A 19,342-nucleotide genomic window follows, 5' to 3' on the forward strand; every position below is an offset into this window, starting at 1 on the left:
ATAGGAAGCAAGTGCTTTGAAGGAATATAAGAGGATGTAGTGCTTTAGTTTGTGTTTACCTATGAGATTACTTATACGAGCAAGTGCAGGGCTTTAGAATGAGAAAATAGTGCTTAATTTGAGATTTAGAGCAGTTCTAAGAGAAAAAGTGAAGAGTAGACTTTGTGGAGCCGGGAATAGTTTAAGCGGCACTGCCCGATGCTGTTCTGTGCACAAGACCGCGCTAAAATAGGGTTGCAGGGTTTTAAGAGATAGAGATCAAGGAGTTTAGAATTGACCCAAAGTGGCCAATAAAACTATAGCTTCTAGGCAGTAACCACTCCTACAGGGACAGGCAGGCTGTTCAGTGTTAACCACTGCCACTGGTGAACACAGAGTCTTCCCTTTAGTTCAAGCAAGCACTGGCCTCCAAGGAACTTACAAACAGTTCAGAACAGCAAATCTGTAACTGAACTTTTGTAAATTTCAGAAAGTGGGAAAAAAGCAAGATTTCTTTTTGTTCTTTTTTGTTTTAGTTTAAAGGTAGCAGAGATACACAAGTAGTGAAATATTCACAACAGTGCAATAAATGACCCCACACTTGAGTGCTAGGCCAAAGTCAGGTAAAATGCAGTTTTAAGAGAAGAAAACTATTTTAAATTAAGTGCAACACAGGAAATGCAGTAAACAGGCTCTAGATGTGTTCTAAATACTGCTTCTAATACAGATATAAACTTTAGCAAGCTGGCATTCTGTATTCTATCCTGGACCTGACAACAACTAGAAGATTCATTCCCCACATCTGCCTTGCTCTTAAGTAAGTTAACTAGGGTATAGTAATTCTGTTAGATGTAGTCAGGAATATAGCAAAATTTGGTATAGATATTTTTATTTTTTTTATTTGAGACTGTCCTGCTATGTTGTTTTAAATATTTCCTGTGATTTTGAACTCTGATGTCACTGTAAATATATATTTAGTATTATCTTGTTCTTTTATTAATTATTATTAAATATCTTTAATCCTTTCAATGGCTGATCTGTGTAGAGACATTTAAGTTCCGACAGTACTTTCATATTTATTTGGTGACACTGTGTAGGCCGGTCCTAATACCCTTGCTCTTGGTCAAACTATCATTTATATTAATAGTAACATTACACAGTAAGATTGGATACCCTTTGTTAAGGGCTGTAAAGTCACTAATAAGGAGTTGGCTGGTGGCAGTGATAACTACCTTATAGTCTGGGACAAAACGGGGTGTAGCTAGTAAACCTGTGCCAGCCTTTCCCAGGTGTGTGTATGTGTGTGTATAAATCAAACCTCAAAAAGTGTGTCAGCTACTTGGGCAGGGACATGAAGCACTGGTTGGGCAGAGAGGGTGCTGGGAGTCTTGGCTTGGCCACTCGGCTGAGATCTCAACTCTATACCTGTCTTACTGGGATCTGGAGAAAGAGATAGAAACCAGCCCTGGACTGACTGGCTCTGTGTGCACTTATGAGAAATAGCACTTGATGCAGAGAGCTGCATCTGGAAATACTATGTGTGTGCACTTGCTATCCTCCCAGTGTACTTCCACCACTGTTGCCAGTAGTGAGGATTAAGGCTCCTTGATTACTGGTCCAGTGGTAGGTCATCACAACAGTCTCCACTATAAGTAATATTCCTTGCAGAAAGCCGATTATTTCTCCCAGAATTTTCTTAAGCTGCATTACAGCAGTTTTAGATGGAATGTAAATGCATGACAGTGTAATCGTCCTCCCTACCCAGTAGCCCCTTAGTTCTATGCATCTTCCATTACTATATTTTTCCATATTCCATCACTGTTGGATCTACTCTTGCAATTAATACAAGTATCCTCTTTTCCTTTCCAATGATATTCCACTGAAAATACATCCTGAAAACCTTTCCTTATCAAATTCACATGTTCAGTTCTTTCCAGCTGTGTTCCTGTAGCATAACTATTCGCACTCTACATTTTAATATAGTTCACTACTCTTTCTTTTTTATATTTATCTGTAAGATCATTCAAATTGAAAGACATTACAGACCCGTTTAAAGCTTCTTCCATTTTTCAGCCTTTTGTTATTTGAGTCAGTATATTCCTTCAGTATTTAATTTGTTTTGATCAATATAAAAATGCTCAATAAAAATATTTCAAAAAGATGAACAGCTGCAGATTTCTTTCCCATCAGTATTTTCTCATGTTTTGTGATTGATTTTCTTTTGGGTTCTCTGAATTTCTTTTTTGCTGGCATCCAGGCAGTGCAGTTACTAGCCCGTTACTGAAATTTACCCAAAAAGACAAATGCATTGGCTGTGTTTTCTGAGTTTCTGTTTTCACAGTGGGAGAGCTGAAATTAAATTGTTACTTAGTGTGCAGCCATTTTGGAAATCATCAGCACATTCGGCTTCGGTGTAGAAGATTAAGTGTTGTGTTATCACAGCAGATGGCTGGATTGCTGATGCTGCACTTCAGCGCACACACAAGCACCTCCCAGCATTGCCTGTCTGCGTAACACTGTTAATGTTTGCATGTAACACGGTCTCGCCCATTAAAAGTAATGGGCTAAGATGAACTTTTCACAGAATTAATTAATGTGGCTGGCTGTATTGCTTTTATGCGTTTAAGGAATTTTATTAATTAGTTGGCTGTGTAAAGCACTTATCCACATGCTGACATGGAAGAAAGATGTGACTAGTTATTATTTTCCTCTGCCCAGAATGCTTTATTTACATGTGTAGTAGGTGAGAGAAACAATCCACATTTAAAGGCATACAGTATGGGTGTGTGTGTGTGTGTGTGTGTGTGTGTGTGTGTGTGTGTGTGTATATATATATATATATATATATATATATATATATATATATATATATATATATATACTTAAGATAGACTTCTCATTCACCTTTATAAAAAATAATTTGTCTATTAGGCGCATATAACTTAAGCCTAAGTTTATATTCATTCTTGTCACTTTTTCAGAAGTTCAGGATAGGGATTGCCATACAAGGGTATATTTAAAACACATAACCCCTGTGGTACAATACCCAAGTCCAGATATGCATGAAAACTAAAATATTGCTACTGCAACCTCTTATAGTTGTTTACTTTGTGTTCTAGTACTTGAATCATAGCACAAGTCGCTTGAATACAATGACGAGTACAAGAGTGAGTAATACAACCATGATGCACCTAATTAATGAGTTCTTCACTTCTAAAGAAAGTGAATTGTGTGTAGAAATTAATGCTCTGGAGAAGCAGGTTGCATGTACAATAGCATTTAATGAGAATGCTTCTCTATGTGATGCTATGTTGGGGAGACTAAAAGACTATGACAAGCAACTGGAAAATACTAAAACGAAAAAACTGCAACGAGATATAAATGATTTCAGTAGTAGTCATATTTTCTCCTGGCCGAAACGTGGGCGGCGCAGTGGTGCAGCGGTTAATGCTGTCACCTCACAGCATGAGGTTCTTCGGTTCAATTCCCAGCTGGGGTGCCTTCTGTGTGGAGTTTGCATGTTCTCCCTGTGTTCGTGTGGGTTTCCTCCGGGTACTCCAGTTTCCTTCCACATTCTAAAGACATGCTTTTGGAGCGTTTCTCCCCGGGCCTCCACTGAAAACAGGATCTATGCAACCTAGTCGGACTTTCCCGGTCAACAAAAAGTAGTGCTTGTTTTCCTACTAATTCACGAAACAAACGAGTCTCAATGTATGATTTGGACTCATTCGAGCCATTAACCAACCAACAGCCATTAGTAGGAAGTGAATCCTCAGTGGACCGTACATATTCCGCCAACCACCTGGATGGAGACAGAGATGATATGGAGATGCCCTGAGCTCAACCTGGAGAGCTTTCAGCGAAGACAGTGACTGTGTTGGACTCATGAGTGTGTCCAACGAAGGAGAACACACAGAATAAAGGCGCAATGAATAACTTGTGCTCTTCCTCTTCTTTTTAGAAGGCAATCGGTATGTGCGGATAAATCTACCCGGGCAGATAACAGCACAGGGTCGCAACTCGTCGAGGAAGCACTCCAAATCTGGAGGCAGGGCAAGGAATGCCCCGGTAACCAGGAGCAGAGTTACAAAACAGTAGTAACTTCCATTAATACTAACTGCCGCAGTAACTATAATATGCCGGTGAAATAGTCTTTCATTGTTAATTTATCGAAATATATACTTTCAAATGCCAAATTATCTTTGTTATCTCATGGAACTAAGTTTGTACCAGCTGATGCTGATTATATTGTGAATACTGTAACGGACTTGAACTTGTTTCCACGTAACTTGGATCTAAAAAATATTTTTAAAGATATTAATGTTCCTTTGAGTAGTCTCCACAAAAGAACTAGTACGGTTATTCCTGTAAGTGATCCTGTTGTTAGTGTATTTAATAACATTTGTAAAAAACAGATTTGTGAATTTTATGATGAGAGCATTTAAGAAATTCTGTAATTTAACTGTTGATGAATTTGATGCACTTAAGTCTTTGCAGAAGAATGAGACTATAATAATTAAAGAAGCAGATAAATGGGTGCCAGTGTGCTGATGAACACGCGATTACCTGTTAACAATGAATGATTTGCTTTTAAATGTGCACATTTTTAAGTTAATTAGTAGTAAGGAAGTAAATGAAATGATTAGCAAAATGAATATATCTATCTATGATCTACAGATAATGAATGACATAGATATTGGTACTTTTTATTTTTTGAATGTACCATGCCTGACTATCCCTGCTTTATATGGCCTCCCAAAAATACACAAATCTCTCCATAGACCACCAAAGACACCTATAGTCTCTGGGAGAAGGTGTGCAACAGATCCTTTATCGCTCTACTTACAGGACATATTAAAAGGTTTTTTAAGATATGTACCCAGTTATATTAAGTATATTGGTGACTTTCTAATCCAGCTACACAACTGGTATACTACCAATACTCATACCTGTTTTCTATCAGTAACCCTGGACACAAAATCACTTTTCACAGTCATCCCAATAGATATCGGATTGAAAGTGTAAGAGAAATTTTGCAGGAATGTGGTCAATACTCTACCAGAGCAACTGAAACTTATTGTGAACTTTTGGAACTGGTATTAGAGAATAATATTTTTACTTTTACTCAAGTATCAGGAATGGCTATGGGTACTGCAATAGCCAACATGTATGCTAATTAGAGTTTGAGTAAATGGGAAGAAATTAATGTACATGGTGAAAAAAATGTGTACGCCACTAATATTTTATTCTATAAGTGTTGTGTGGACAATATTTTTATAGTTTAGCATGGTAATGGTGAAGAGTTGAATAACTTCTTTATCTATTTGAATAATACGGTTGAATTTTTGAAATTAATTTCTCTCATACTAAATGTCAAGTGGTAGAGTGGTTAAGGTATATGCCTTTCAATCACAAGGTGTACGTTTTGATTCCCTTTTATACTCTGGAACAGGCTATCCATCTATGTCAAGCAAAGTTCTTCATTAGCACTCTTCAAGAAAAATCTTGATGAGTGGACGGGAAATACAGCCCGGGGATCAGTTTTGTGGCTCTGCTGGATAGTGGCACAGGAAAATAACTTTGTTGGGTGGCGTAAGCCAGAGAACCTTGTTGGCTAGGCGTACATAAGCCCTCGGGCAGATAGCCTAGTACCTACCTATGAACCTATGAGTGTAAAGTAATGGCTGCTGTTTTTTTTTTTTGTTTGTTTGTTTGTTTTTTTTTGCATTCCGAGCTCCAAGGCAGTTTGATAAGCCAAGAAGCGGTGAACCCATTTAATTGGGCATTAATTGTACATTGACACCTTGTTGGAGAATGTTTGTTTCCCGATGAGGGTGGTGATGTAAAGTGAAGTGATTGTTTAAATTCCTTTAATGTCACCTGTGAAATAGTTTCAGTACGGAATGAGGCAGCTGTAGGGCATGAAAGATAAATAGGTTTATGACAAGGTGGAAGTAGTGTTGTTACACTGGTTTGTCAGTGCCAACTCCCTACGGGTCACCGACACTCATCTGTGCCACCCAGTCCCATTACCTGGTATATATAATATAGCATTCCGGTTCCCTTCTATTCCAGACAAAGCAACGGAAATGTCGTGGTGGTCCTGTGTCGCAAGGTTTGCCGCTTCCGCGGTACGAAGTGTTAACCGGGTAGTACGATTTACGTACCGCACGGTGAGTCAGGTGTGGACACGTACTAGTCCTGTGTTACGAAAAGTACCTCCGGCTGTTCCTCCTACACTGCGTTTTGTAAGAGCTGGTCTTGAGGCAAGAGACGAATGGTTTTCACCTGGTGAAACCCCAAGAGACGGAGAGACTGCAAGTCCGTCGTTGGGTGAAACAGTGATTGCCTATCTTAAAAAAGTGTGCAGCGCCTTGGAGTTACTTGACGCAGGTCGTGCCGTTTTGAAACTGTTTTAAATTCTGAATGAAAATCTATTGCGTTGGATTTTATTCGTGTTTTCCAGGTAAGCAGCTCCCCCGGTGTATGCATACCTCTCAAGTGTACCTCATTACGAGGAACGTACCTCATTTGGGGTCTTAAAAAGTTCATGTTCCTCGAAGTTCCACATTGAAAGAGTCTATCACACATTAAGTGTTAGGAATGTTCTTAAGTGAAATCCATGGTAAATAGAAATTAATCATATGAATTCATTAAGGGATTTTTTTTATGAGTAAAACCAGCATATTTTAACCATCCTATGACCTTCCTAGTTGAAGTTGTCAGTAAGCCATTAGCATGTGTTCCACATTTTGCCCATTTGTTCCTCATTTTGGAGCTGGAGGGTTGAGAGCTATGTGCCTTCTCCAGCTGTGATACACTTTGTTGAAATACATCGAGCTGGAACCGACAAGCATCCTTCATGTCTTAACAGGGATCAGACAGGTATACAAAAACTGGTACTTACGTATTACCGCAACCGACTTTCTGTTGAAATATAGACATGTCCTTCAGGTATTACCGACATTGTTTTCTCAGAAGTGATTTATTACAATGTTATTTATTTTTGGGACTTTTCCGTTATTGGGGCAACAGATGTAATGAGCAGATGGAATGTCAGCCCGCTGCCACAATGATTACAGTGCTGCTGTGGATGTACTTACTAAAAGTTATACTTTCCTTTCGGAGTGTCACCGGATGTATTATTTAATTAGAAATGTGCAGGCATCACAGCTTTTAACCACCTTAAAGTGAAGCAGCAGACAAACAACAAGGCAGCAACAGTTACCGAGACAAAGGTAACCCGCGAAGGCAACAGCTGTAAATTGTCAGCCAAACTGCGAAAAAGTCCAACTTAACACACAGATATTTTAAGACAGTAGCACAGACAGCGCAGCTTTTGCAGTCAGTCAATCCATTTAAATGTTTAAAAACTACGCAAGTGCTGCTACAGAGCAACGGTGATGCAAACTTCAGCAGATTTAATGCCGTTCATCATAATATCACAGTGCAGTTTGCCCCTTGTCAGGTGAAACCCCCCCGCTGTTCTTTATTCGTCAGACCAAAAAAGCAGCTCCACTGCACTATATCAGGAGTCTGTGAAACTGCTGTACTGGGAACATCTTTGTTTCATCATTACATTAAAACAGTGTTTTACTGTCATTTGTATATGTGTTTCGCCAACAATTCTATGAAGCAATAAACTTCTTCCCTCCACAGCCAGACAAAGTCAAAATAATGATGGACCAATGCTCCCCATTAGGGACAATTTTCAAGTATTTAATCCAGTAAGAAACTGAAGAAAAATGTGCATCTTCTAAATATTTTCAAAGGTGACAGCGTGGTAACATTCCAACCGATCATTACATCTGTTGCCCCGATAACGGAAAAGTACCTTGTTTACTTTATAAAGCTTTATAAACCTGTCTTGCCAATATCCGTAGGAGGTTGCCACCTTTTCAAATGCCCAAATTAGGGTATTTTTTGTACAAATGTCAGATTTTGCAAGGCAAAACATACCCACTAACAATACAAACAACAGAACTTCACTTTTTTGCCTAAATAAACGCTTATTCTTGTAGCATTTAGTTGCTTATTCTGATTCTTATAACATTTAGGTGTTTCAGAAACAGAGTAACTGTTTTATGCAACTATTACATTAAATGTAGGAAATTGTTTATCCTAGTATCTCAGGGCATTTGCTATTTTTTCAATTTTTATGCAGGTCACAACTGCCCAAAGAGGGACTGTCCCTCTGAAAGTGGGACAGGTGGTAATCCTATAGTCATTTAAATCACAGAGTACTGCAGTCAGTCAGCAATGCCATGCGTTCGAGTTTCATATCATTCCAAATGTGGATGCGATAATACGCAAGTACCCAGAAGTTGGCGTTGTATTATATTACCCCACCATTATTTTCTCACAGGAATGGGTGTCGCCTCCATGATTGACATAGCAATCCTGTGTGACGTTGCATGATAATCAAGCCATGCAGATTATAACGTGAATATTCATTAGATGATGAATACTGGGGAGTAAAGTTAGTAGGTACAGGAATTGGTGTCACATAGGGGTGAGCCCCCTGCACCCCCTTGTTTCTACACTACATTTGTTTTGTAGTAATTTGTTTGGCCGGGAGTGCCACCCTCCCTGTAATAGCATCAATTGCTTTTGTAAGGGGGGGGGGGGGGTGCTTGCCGCGTTACAGAATCACCGTGAAAGTGCATTTTTCTACCACGTCACTGCTGCTTATGTTTATGCCTCGAGTGAGTTGCACTCTGGCTGTAATGAGAAGCATGAGGCATTTAGTATTTCCAATTGTACACTATGGCATAATATTGGTACACAATGAACAGTGATAGAATAACAGATGAATCTTTCTTAAAATGTACTTTTAAAAATATATTGTATTCCGCTTCTGTTTTTTTTTTTTTTTTAATGTAGGTAACACCAACAGCTACACCTAATAAATATGCACATACATTTCAAAATTATGTACTTTGGATTTCTGTACCGTGCATGTAAGCACTGAGCAGATTTAATGGCGAATGTCTTCACATGTTTGTTCAGTATAATATTCAAAGACCACTCCTAATTTGCAATAGTCTGCAAATGTAGTCAGGCAGAGACCACTGACATTGGCCTTGACTTTTGAGAAGTAAATGCCAAAAAGGAGCGGTCCAAGGACTGATGCGTGGGCCTCCACTTGTAACTGGCCTCTTTGTAGAGGTGGACTCCCCAGTTCTTCCTGGATCCTGTCTGTGAGGCATTTCGCTATCCACTGGGTGACATACGGGTTTATACCTAACCTCTTGAGTTTGTCAACAATGCAGGAGTGGGATATTGTGTCAAATGCCTTGGCAAGATCAAGGTAGGCAGTGTGAATGATTTGCCCTCATCCATTGCTTTGGTGACCGTTTCAAAGGAGTCCACCAGGATGAGTAGACATCAGCTGCCCTTTATGAAAATAAACTTGGTTGGGTCCAGTGTCTGGAGTTTACTATACTTCTGTTGATTATCTCTATGATAATTCTATCCATGGCTTTACATATAAGACTGGGGAGACTTATGGGTCTGTAGTTTCCAGGGTCTGTATGTAGCCCACTTTTCTGCAGAGGGATGACTGTTGCCATTGTCCATTCATGAGGCATGAAGCCTGTTTGGAGGCTACAGTTAAATAGTAATTCCAGAGGCCCTGATAGGTCATGTTTCAAGCTATTTAGAAGGCATCCTGGGGTATTGTCTGGGCCCATTTTTTGGTCTTAGAAAGAGCATTAAGGACTTGTTCCCTAGTGATAGTAGGGGGAGTTATATTTGATGATATTTCCTGAGGAAAGGTTGAGGGGGAGAGAGAGGAATAAAATTGGAGCTGAATTTATCAGCCAGGAGGTTTGCTATGTGTTCTGGCTCAATATAGGTGGCTCCATTTACAATGAGCTCTGCACACAACTGTGTATTGCCTTTGAGGTTGCGGACATAGCTAAAAAATGCTTTGTGGCTGTCTTTGGCCTGTGAGGCCAAACCTACCTCAAATTTGGCTTTGGTAGACTTTATTTGTCCTCTGAGTTGTTGGTTTAGTTTAATGAGAGTGCTTTTATCCTGCTGGGTGCTGCACCTCCTAATTTTTGCCATATTTTTTCCTTCTGTTATACATAGAATTGATTTTGTGACTCTACCAGGGTGGCTTGTTTTTTGAGTGAGTTCTGTACTTCTTCCTGGTGGGTGCAGCTGCCTCTATAAACCTATTGGCATGCTTGTACAGTGTTTCTGTGAACAGTTCTGCATAGAGAGAAGTATTCTCAAGGTTTATAGGAGCTTGACATTTTGCCAGGTTCTCAATAGCAGGAGGTTAGTCTTAGAATAGTTCCTGAATATTCCCGGTTTACCTGGCGGTCCAGGTTTTATTTGTACTTCAAAGGAGATAATTTTGTGGTCTCATCTTACCAGGGAAGGCATTACAGTATGGGGGGTGCAGCACTCTCCCATATTAGTGAGGACCACATCCAGTATGGTTGCACCCCTATTTGGTGTATTGACTATCTGGTCCAGGGACTTTGTGTTTACAAAATCTAGGAATCTCTGTGCATGCACGTTTGATGTTGAATAGCATTGCCAGTTAATAGTGGGGTAATTAAAGTCACCCATGAATATGGTATTGGGTTGGATGGTTAGTGTTGCTAATAAGTTTAAATATATGGTATGGGTTTCCTGGGTCATAGGGGGGGACCTATAGCTTGCAAAGAAGTGGTATTGGATTTTACTTATGGTGATTTGAACATGGAGTAACTCGGGTGCATTGTCCTGTTTGACCAGCCTTGAAGTATCTTAATTTTTGATGTAAATAGAAACACCCCCACCTTTAGTCCCTGCCTGTGGAATAGCTGGTCTAAATGTGTGGAAGGCATTATAACCTTGCACTGCTGGTGTGCTGGCAGCTTTGAACCACGTCTGAGACGGCACAGCTATCAGTATTCTCTAGGGTAAAGAGAGCTTTCAGGGAGTGGAGGTTTTGTTTTGGCTCTTAGGACTGAGCAGTAATACCTTTAGATTTTCTTGGTTTTGATTTGCTATGTTGAAAGTACTTTCAGTTTGGCATTACCTAAAAAAGGCACTATGGGGGAAGACAATGTTTTAGCTAATACTCAAACGCCTAGAGGGGAGAGGTGTAGACCATCCTTTACAAAGCAGTGTGGCCTGTTGACCATCTTCGTCCATGCTGACAAATATTGCACCCCCTTAGAATGACACCAGAAACTGAGCCAATTATTAAAGTTAATAATCTTTTGTTCATATTTTGGCATTATCCTTGGAGAAAGTAAAATGCTGTTCAATCCTAGGCTCATACCAGCCCGAGACACATATTCCAAAAGTTCTATGATGTCTCTTTTCATATAGTCTAGAAAGGTACGTCTCAGGTCATTTACTCCCACATGGACTATGACTGAGTCATATTGGTGACTGTGATTAATGACCTGAATGCATGTGGCGGATCCTAACCCCTGATAAGCAACTGACTAACTTTCTCCTTACTCAGCCTGGTGAGAGGGACATCAGTGTGTCTCACAATGGGTTCTCCAATGACTAGAATGTTGGATTTGATGACTTGCCTTTTGGGCTTAGAGGTAGAGGTTCCTTGAGATGTAGGTCTATGTGCTGATGTGCGTGTTGTTTTTAAAGTGTATGTTTGAGGCTGCTGAGGGTATTTCTTATGTGTACTTTGTCTTGGAGGTCTTTGTCATTTAGGAAAGTTACATGGAGGTGCCTCAATATATGTGGGTCTATATGTCTGATATGAATTTTGCATGCTGGGTGCAGCATGTCTACTACTGACAACCTTATTGATATTAGAAGTACTTTTATCTGCATCATATAGTGATCTCCATTCAAAACGTTTGAAGTTTCATAACTTTGGTCATATGGTCCCAACCGTATGAAATTCAAAGTTTTGAAACTTCAGTGAAGTGATAGGGACCTACACACACACACACACACACACACACACACACACACACACACACACACACACACACACATACACTCTCAAATACAAACATTAATTTCTTGCTTATGAACTATTCATCTGCTGCTTAATCTTCTTTTTAGTCAAATTGCATGTTTCTCAAGTTTGCCTATATTTTAATGTCTGTAACCAAGCACTATACAAAAACTGCAATAGACATAATTATATTACAACAAGAACAACAGTAACAAACTATGAGTACCATAAATATAATTTAAGTGAAATTATGGAAGTGCTAAAGTTTGCTAAATAAATGAGACATTGTACATGTATAAATGATAAAATGTAGCAAATTCTAACCTTAAGCAGCTATAAGGTAGGCTAGCTATATGCCTGCTCAAAAGGGTAAGCCTTAAGCGCACATTTAAAACTGACAAGAGTTGGTTACTCCATCAGCCAGCTAGGTAGCAAGGTCCACATGTGCGAACCTTAGTAATTAAAAACCTGAATACCGGAAAAATCAAAGTAAAAGTAAGGAACTCTAACAGATCCTGGGAGGTAGATCCCAGAGACTGAGTTAGCATGTCCCGGGACAAAACATCCCACTGATAGGGGGACCCAGGTGTTACAGGACTACATAAACCAGCAAAAGTAACTTGTAGTGCTTGGAACATTATGATTATGCTCTAAAATTTACGAAAGCCCATCTTAACATTGACTACAGGTGCTTAACTAAAGCTTGTTAAGCACACCTAAGCACTAAGATTGGATCTTGCACTGAGATTAACATTGGACAACCATACTTAATTTTGCATTATAGTTTTTGCCCCTGTACCTTGCAAAAAGTTTGTAAATTTTATAGTAAATCACTTATTGATTACGGTCAATAATACCGGACATTAAAATTTCATAATAATACCAGACATTAAAATTTCATAATTATTCTTGAGATGCATGTGATGCAAAATCTACTATTCTGTTTACTTTTTAAGTGAGTTAGAGTAATATTTAAAAAATGCCACTGATTTTAGGTGTTTATCAGATATTATTCACTTTGTCTAGAATTTATGAGCAATGAATGAAGTTAAAAGGTGTGACAGAAGTTGACATGTTCAAAAGCTGTTAGAATTTCACTCTGCCTCATGTAAACAAATGGCTTAGAATCACAACTCATTTATTATATGTTAAACACATAAATACTAAAAATGTCCTCAGGAGGTAAATTTCTTGGCATCCATGTCGAGAACATATAATACTGGGTTATGATGAGTGAGACAATCATAATTCCTTTTAGTTCATGGAGCTTTATCTGCTGTATTTACTACAAGTTAACAGAGAAAACAAATCGATAAGTGTTTTACTGGATTTGAAAGCCATAAAACACTTAGTAGAAGCTGTCAGTAAGGCAGTGTAAGGTAGTCTATTCTATCTGTACTTTACAGTCAGTATCTTCCTTCATAGGGCAGAGTCTGTGGTCACTTGATACTGCAGCAGCTCTGCCACAATACCCTACTCCTTCATGTTTACTGAGAATGTTGACAGTGCAGTGGTGCAGCAGTAGTGTTGTTGTCTCACAGCAGCAGGTTCTCCAGTTCAATTCTCGGCTGGGGTGCCTTCTGTGTGGAGTCTGCATGTCCTCCCTGTGTTTGTGTGGGTTTCCTCTGGGTGATCCGGTTTCTTCCCACATCACAAAAACATGCATCTGGAGTGTTTCTCCCCAGGCCTCTGCTGAAAATTGGCTTTGTTCCAAGTAGGACTTTCCCATTAAACAAATGTTAAATTAAAATAAAATTTTCTCATTTTACAATAGCCTGTGGTCAATACATCTGACCTTGATACTGCAGGACCTCTGCCACAAGGCCCTACTCCTACAAGTTTACAGAAAATGTTGTCATTGTATAATGTAAGCACATTTAATGTGAAAAACCTTACTGTGTATTAACTTTAATTAGTTAATCAAATATACTCAAATTTAAGTCCCCAACCACTATTATTCTTCCTTCATGTGTTTCATGCAAGAAATGTATGAACTCCTCTAGACTTGACTTTTGTGATCTATACACTCCAACAATTGTTATATTCCCTACGGTAGTTACACAAAGTACAGTACTGGTGTTATCAATGAATATGTAATAATCTCGGGTCTCATAACAATCTTTAATTCCTATGATAACACCTGCACCTGATTGTTTTTTAGGATGTCTGTTACAGTAAAAGCATTTATACCCTGACAGAACTGGTTTAGATTCATTGTTTGTAACTGTGTTTTACAAGCAATCACAACATCAGTCTTGTGGGAACATAGCAAACTTTCCAATAAAAATATGCTTCTAATATTAACAACAATTGAGATGCATCAAATGTCACTATCCATAAATTAAATGAGTCTAAGGCTACCCATTCCAGGGACTTAAGTCTGTCCCCCTCCAGCATGTCCTATTTATCTCAAGCGACTGCCATGTCTTTGAAACAGGCTACCAGTTTATTTGAAACAGATCACCTCTATGGCACTGTTCAAGAGGAACCTGGATGAGTGGATGGGTCACTGTAAATTCTTACTGGAGATAGCTTCCACAACTATCGTAGACTTGGGCAGTCATTAAATGCAGTGTTGGGTATTGACTAGTACCTCTACTGTATTACATTGGGTTGAAACGGCTAGGCTTAAAATGACCTCTGGGCCGATAGGATCATAGGAGACTGCTAGGCTATCTGTGACTGTTAAATTCTGACCTGGCAAAATGTCTTCCTTGGTTTAGTCAAATATTACAAAATGTCTGCTGTAAAAATTCTCTTCCCTTATCTTGATGAGTGCACGCCATCCTGTCTGAACACGTGTACCCTAAATTAGGCTTAGATGCTCTACACATTTCCATTTTTTTAAAATGGGTTATTTTTTCATGTAGGTATTTTAACAAAAACAATCTTTTCATTTACCGTGACTCGACTCTCCTTTCTATATATGATTTGTGAAAAATACATACTAACACCTGAATAAGCTATGCTAAGAGGGCTGCAAGTTCTGTAGTAATAGAGAGCCTTTGTGGATGAGATCATTTGTAGCAACCTGAATAAAAACAGATCCATGCTTCCTTACCTTAAGGTATTCTAAGGTTTTTGTCACACCTTACATAATACTGCCATTAATTACTGATGCTCTGTTTACATTTGTATATTTGTTAATTACTTCCATACCTCTGTTTACTGTGCTCTTTATTTAATGTTGTCATTATTTTTAAGAGCTTTTGTCTCAATGCCTCTGCTGAAAAGGGCTCACTTTCTGCCATTCAGACTATCCCAGCTAATAAATGAAATGATTAAATATAAATAAATAAAAGCTAAGATGTATAATATCATCACTTTTAATAGACAGCCCTGCCATCATTCCTGTGTAGATATCACACCGCAGCCAAAAGAAAATGTAGTCTGGAATATAGCAACATCTCTCACTGACCATGATGTAGTAGAGGATATCATCTCTCACTGACCATGATGTAGTAGAGGATATCATCTCTCACTGACCATGATGTAGTAGAGGATATCATCTCTCACTGACCATCATGTAGTAGAGGATATCATCTCTCACTGACCATGATGTAGTAGAGGATATCATCTCTCACTGACCATCATGTAGTAGAGGATATCATCTCTCACTGACCATCATGTAGTAGAGGATATCATCTCTCACTGACCATCATGTAGTAGAGGATACCATCTCTCACTGACCATCATGTAGTAGAGGCTATCATCTCTCACTGACCATCATGTAGTATAGGATATCAGGGAATCCTTTTATTTTAGCACAACTAATTGCCAAAATAATATCTTCAAGGTCTAAACAGGTAATCAGTCCCTTATACTTAGTATTGATCAAACCATTTATTGGGTACAAAGCCTTTTTTATGATGTATCTCACAAAAAATATCAAACAATTAGAATGACTCCAAAGGTTCCTCACAAAAAAAAAAAAACAAAAAAAAACATTGACCTAAAGTCCCTAAGTTATCAGGAGACCTGAAGCTGTACCCCTTTATTCAGTGTGTGGGGGGGTAATGTCTGTCTCATTTACATGCCATCAAAGAACTGGATGTTCTGGACCTCCTGTATCTTGGAAAATCCAATAGCTCTAACTGTACTAGAACCAAGGACCTACATTTTCAAAACACAGTGGCTTGACAGGTTTATACGCCAGTGCTTGCCTGACCTTTGGAATAAACTTCCTCTGCGTGGTAAGCAGAGTGGCTCACTATCATCCTTTATGCATAACTTAGATAACTGGATTGGTATTCAAGAATTTACTCTGTGATTGACAGGTGTGGCCCTCCTGGAGAAAGCAGATTCAGCCTGAGGGAGTGCACTTGCAAGGTGTAAATGATTGTAAGACCCAGTGACCTTGGAATAAGTGGGAATGTTTGTCTTTATCTCATGTATGCCAAAATGCAGGCTCAGCTACGAAATATTTTCAAGCAAACTATCTGAAGTTATTTAGTTCTAGTTTGTATTTATTGTTCTTTTTTGACTCAGAAGACATAAATGGGATATTTCAACACAAGTGTGGTACCAATTTATCCCAGAAGCAGTCAGTGAAATTCCACAAATCCCGAATCTATTAAACTTCTTAAGCACATAAAGGAATTTGCCCTAACTGTGGTTTTACAAACTAAAAAATACCATTTCTGTGGGTCCTGGATACTTGCATCAATTCCTAATAAACAGCACCAAAGATGCCCTTATAAAACTCCTACTGAACATGTTTAATATAAGCTGAACTACAACGGCAAGTCCCTAAAGTATGGTGAATTGCTGTTTTTATGTTCCTTTATTGGGGGGAGGTACTACCACAGACCCAGAGAGCTATAGCCCATCACCATGACTCTAGCAATCTCCAAGGCCATGGAACACATCATTTCTGGCTTCATAGACTATGATATCAAAAATCTCATCCACCTAGACCCTCAACAGTTTAGTTTTGTCAAAAGGAGGTCATGTTTACTTCTTTTAAGAAGGTCACAGGAACAATGTGTAGTGGTCATTTAGTCCATTCAGCCAGTCTGGATCTAGCCAAGGCATTCAGCATCATTCCCTGTACAGATACCATAAATATACGTTCATGCAGACCATTATGTGGTATGGTAGATAGTAAACTGTCTTTAGAGGAGATGGCATAATGGTTAAGGTGTTTGCCTTACAGATAAGTACAAAGTTTGATTCTCACCAAGGGGATATTGGCTAGGCTTAAAATGGCCCACAAGGGCAGCTATTGTAGTACTTATCTATGAACCTAACCCATGCTTTGGTGAACTTATTTCCAAGGATTCCTGATACTGCATGAGTTCTGCCTTTTGCTGTGGCTGTAAAGCACATGACTACACTTGAGCTCAAAACTATTTAATTTTACATTAAGAGGGCTTTTTCTAAACTGTGGTAGGAGGAGTGAGTGGATTCTACCCATCCAAGTTGGGAACTGCTGGTGGAAGGCTAGTTGTGTGCTTATCTGATTGGCTTGATGGCTTAACTGTGTAAAAGTCTTTCATCCTGCTGGTATAAAACCATTTCATTTTTGTGAGACTGTGCTCATTTATTCAGAGCTTCCCTGTACCTGGCTTGGACTCTGTGACTAAAAGACCTTGGATTCCTTCTAAAACATCTGTGGCCCTACAAAGCTGATAAAAGTTGGGTTTTTTTTGCACTTGCTGTAATCATCTCAGTGCTATTTAACACTTCTGTGCTGCATTTATTGATTTGGTTGAATTTATCACTGTTTTCAGCCTGCACTTGCTAAAGAAATGCCATCAGTTTGTTACTGTACTGCTCTTAGATCATGTTAACAGTATTCTGATATTTCCTAACCTCCTCTGACACTCCAAAAGATATTTTGAGTTTGCCACAATTCTCCTGAATTTGTCAAAATGTTTCCAAGTTTTGCAAGTTTTTTTTTTTTTGCATTTGTAGAAGTTCTTCTACATTTATGCACTTCTTTTCCATATTTGTGAGCATCTCTCAGGGTTTGTGAACTTTGATACTACAGGTGTTCTGCTTTTTGCCATAAAACATTTGTTACTGCACTTGAGCTCAAAACCAGTTTGTTTTACATTAAGAAGGTTTTTCTGCACTTTGGTGGAAGCAGAGGGATGATTCAACCCATCCAAGTTGGGAACTGCTGGTGAAAGGCTTATTGCATGTTTATTTGATTGGCCTGAGGGCTTAACTGTGTAAAAGTCTTTCATTCTGCTTTATAAAATCTTTGTGTTTGTGCATCATGAAAATGCAGTTACCCATGCCTTGTATGTATGCAAACCTCTCCAATTTGCAATCCTCTGTAGGAAATGCTCCCCACAGTCTCCCACTGTTCATTGCTGCTCAAAGAGCTGCCAGTTTGTACAGAGGGCAGCACCACTGCAGATTATCTAATAGTAACTACTAAACACTCTCACTTAGACCTTTAAGTGACTCTTCCCTGCTCCTACCCATCTACTAAGGATCTGATATAATGGATAGATGCTTCCCTGTCATCTCTGTTTCTAGCCTGGTGGATATGGGCATCCTGAGGCAGTGTAGTAACTACCTCATGTTCACTGACAACCATTTAATTTTAGAACAGACAAACACAGTTTGTAAGAGATGTAGATACACAAGTCATTGGAGACAAATCTCTCACATACACGAAAACTGCAAACCAGGTTGTCAGCGTTACATCCAAAACACTCTACCAACACTAAGGAACAAACACATAGACACACATATGTGGAGGTACTCACTCGTAATGTACATAATCCTCCATGACCTCCTAAAAGCATCTCTCACTGGCCCTGTGCACACTCAAAAAAGACTGCACCTCCCACAACACGTAACTCTAAAAATCTTAGTAGCCCTGATTTCAAGCCCATAAAACAACACACCAAACATTCTAGTTATTGGGGATTGAATTGTAAGACATACTGATATTTCCCTTACAGGTTAAACAAGGAAAAGATCAAAGTGAGCTGTCTGTCTGGATCCAGGATCCACCAGATCACACATGCACTTAGGTCTTTAAACCACAAGTAACAGTATGACTGTCATAGTCCATGTGGACATAAATAACCTAAAACATACCTCATTGGAGTATATTAAGAGAGACATGATAGAGCTCTCTGAATATGTGTCCCAGGTGGGTATGAATCTCGCCTTGAGTTACATCCTACCATCACCAATGATGGTCCCACAGTACTAGCAAAAAAATTATTTACTACAAAAATTGGCTTAGTTTCTGGTGTCACAGAAAAGGAACCCAATATCTGTAAGCCTGGGGAAACATGATAGACAAACCATGATGCTTTGCCAGAGATGGTTTGCACTTGTCACCACTTGGCTTCTGAATACTGGCAAAAACTTTATCTATCCCCATGGTGCCTTTTTAGGATATGCCAAGTTGCTAAACACGCAAACATAGCAAAAATCACTCACAGATACCTAAAGGTACTG

General features: G+C 39.0%; 1 long non-coding RNA gene across 1 annotated transcript in view; it reads left to right on the plus strand.

The window, feature by feature from the left end:
• Positions 1-5,887: 5,887 nt before the first annotated feature.
• Positions 5,888-19,342, plus strand: part of LOC122798806 — a 217,589-nt gene continuing 204,134 nt past the window's right edge. Inside the window, exon 1 of the long non-coding RNA XR_006364306.1 lies at positions 5,888-6,445. This is a non-coding gene — a long non-coding RNA (uncharacterized LOC122798806). The remainder of the gene's footprint in view (positions 6,446-19,342) is intronic.

Source organism: Protopterus annectens, chromosome 3.part1 (assembly GCF_019279795.1).
Source record: "Protopterus annectens isolate FY-2018-M chromosome 3.part1, PAN1.0, whole genome shotgun sequence".
Lineage (NCBI taxonomy): Eukaryota > Metazoa > Chordata > Ceratodontiformes > Protopteridae > Protopterus > Protopterus annectens.